Here is a 3,062-nt window from a genome sequence, read left to right as displayed (position 1 = left end):
TGGCTTCCATTCTGTGGACTTTAGGAACCACAAGTAGACCTGGTCTCTGAGAGCAAAGTGCTCTGTTGGGATGATAAGGCACTATGAGGTCTACTGTATGAGATATGATGGAGCCTTGTCATTAAGGGCTTTGTATGTTAGGAGAAGGATTTTAAATTCTATTCTGAATTTTACAGGGAGCCAGTGGAGAGAAGCTAATATGGGAGAGATATGATCTCTCTTGCTAGTTCCTGTCAGTACTCTGGCTGCAGCATTTTGGATTAACTGGAGGCTTTTTAGGGAATTATTGGGACATCCTGATAGTAAAGAGTTACAGTAATCCAGCCTGGAAGTAACAAATGCATGGACTGATGAGATAAGTGACTCCTGACGGACCTGATGGATGGGCTTGGGGCTCGATCAGTAACGGGCACAGAGCTCCACTTAGAGTCAGACGCCAGCGAGGTGGAGGCGGGGTCCTGGTATGGACTGGTATTATTAAACATGAGCTAGTTGGACCTTTTTGGGTTGAAGATGGTCTCAAAATAATTTTTAAGTTTGTTTATTATTCTCACTTTAACCGATGAAAATAAACAAGTGAGATGGGAAATTTTTCATTTAGTTGCATAATAATTCTGCACACTAATAGTTGCCCAATAATTGTGCACACATAGACATTCTTCTAAGAAAGCCAGAACCTCACTTTTAATTTCTTAAATATTCAGGTTTGAGGTTTATTTTGGATTGACCGAGAGCACTGTAATTGTTCAATAATAAAATTAATCCTCAAAAATACAACTTCCCTAATAATTGTGCACACAGTGTATAGTGTCCAGATATAAAGAGATATACACAGGAAATGAGTGAGATGTACAAACCACAGCACAGGCTGACTGTAGATTTTTGCTCAGTCTTAGATTCTGAATCACTTTTAAGATAAGCACACTGGGCATCACCTGCCATCATGATCTCCAGCTCAGCCGAGGAGAAGTCTGTTGGGTCGGTCAGGAACATGTTGACATCTCCCACCATGCACTGCTCCTCTTCTATACTGGGATCTGCCCATTGCTACTTATCCAAGATGATGAATGTTCACTCTGGAAAAAAATTAAAAAAAGTCAAATTAAACAGCTTTTCTTTAAGTAAAAGTTGACTGATTTTACTAGTATATGACCTCAGAAAGAATGATGTCTTATTTTCATATCATATCCAATGATCACCAGTTACAGTGCCTTGCGAAAGTATTCGGCCCCCTTGAACTTTACGACCTTTTGCCACATTTCAGGCTTCAAACATAAAGATATAAAACTGTAATTTTTTGTGAAGAATCAACAACAAGTGGGACACAATCATGAAGTGGAACGAAATTTATTGGATATGTCAAACTTTTTTAACAAATAAAAAAACTGAAAAATTGGGCGTGCAAAATTATTCAGCCCCCTTAAGTTAATACTTTGTAGCGCCACCTTTTGCTGCGATTACAGCTGTAAGTCGCTTGGGGTATGTCTCTATCAGTTTTGCACATCGAGAGACTGAAATTTTTGCCCATGCCTCCTTGCAAAACAGCTCGAGCTCAGTGAGGTTGGATGGAGAGCATTTGTGAACAGCAGTTTTCAGTTCTTTCCACAGATTCACGATTGGATTCAGGTCTGGACTTTGACTTGGCCATTCTAACACCTGGATATGTTTAGTTTTGAACCATTCCATTGTAGATTTTGCTTTATGTTTTGGATCAGTGTCTTGTTGGAAGACAAATCTCCGCCCCAGTCTCAGGTCTTTTGCAGACTCCATCAGGTTTCCTTCCAGAATGGTCCTGTATTTGGCTCCATCCATCTTCCCATCAATTTTAACCATCTTCCCGGTCCCTGCTGAAGAAAAGCAGGCCCAAACCAGGATGCTGCCACCACCATGTTTGACAGTGGGGATGGTGTGTTCAGGGTGATGAGCTGTGTTGCTTTTACGCCAAACATAACGTTTTGCATTGTTGCCAAAAAGTTCGATTTTGGTTTCATCTGACCAGAGCACCTTCTTCCACATGTTTGGTGTGTCTCCCAGGTGGCTTGTGGCAAACTTTAAACGACACTTTTTATGGATATCTTTAAGAAATGGCTTTCTTCTTGCCACTCTTCCATAAAGGCCAGATTTGTGCAGTATACGACTGATTGTTGTCCTATGGACAGAGTCTCCCACCTCAGCTGTAGATCTCTGCAGTTCATCCAGAGTGATCATGGGCCTCTTGGCTGCATCTCTGATCAGTCTTCTCCTTGTATGAGCTGAAAGTTTAGAGGGACGGCCAGGTCTTGGTAGATTTGCAGTGGTCTGATACTCCTTCCATTTCAATATTATCGCTTGCACAGTGCTCCTTGGGATGTTTAAAGCTTGGGAAATCTTTTTGTATCCAAATCCGGCTTTAAACTTCTCCACAACAGTATCTCGGACCTGCCTGGTGTGTTCCTTGTTCTTCATGATGCTCTCTGCGCTTTAAACAGACCTCTGAGACTATCACAGTGCAGGTGCATTTATACGGAGACTTGATTACACACAGGTGGATTCTATTTATCATCATTAGTCATTTAGGTCAACATTGGATCATTCAGAGATCCTCACTGAACTTCTGGAGAGAGTTTGCTGCACTGAAAGTAAAGGGGCTGAATAATTTTGCACGCCCAATTATTCAGTTTTTTATTTGTTAAAAAAGTTTGAAATATCCAATAAATTTCATTCCACTTCATGATTGTGTCCCACTTGTTGTTGATTCTTCACAAAAAATTACAGTTTTATATCTTTATGTTTGAAGCCTGAAATGTGGCAAAAGGTCGCAAAGTTCAAGGGGGCCGAATACTTTCGCAAGGCACTGTAAAAATTACTGCAGGTAGTGCAATGTAGGCCTAACTTCACAAAGGTTTATTCAGCTACTGTACAATGCTGACAAAATACTAAAGTACAGCTAAAGCTTATATATGTAAGGCTCCTGACAAAGGATCTCCCAGTTCTCCCAGGTCATTTTTCACAGAAACACCTTTTTATATTACAGTCCACACCAACAACACAGTAGTTTTGGAAAATAACTAAGTACATTTACT

Source organism: Monopterus albus, unplaced genomic scaffold (genome assembly GCF_001952655.1).
Source record: "Monopterus albus unplaced genomic scaffold, M_albus_1.0 scaffold39.1, whole genome shotgun sequence".
NCBI lineage: Eukaryota > Metazoa > Chordata > Actinopteri > Synbranchiformes > Synbranchidae > Monopterus > Monopterus albus.
The sequence above is the reverse complement of the archived record's forward strand: the minus strand, read 5'-3'. Positions refer to the sequence as shown.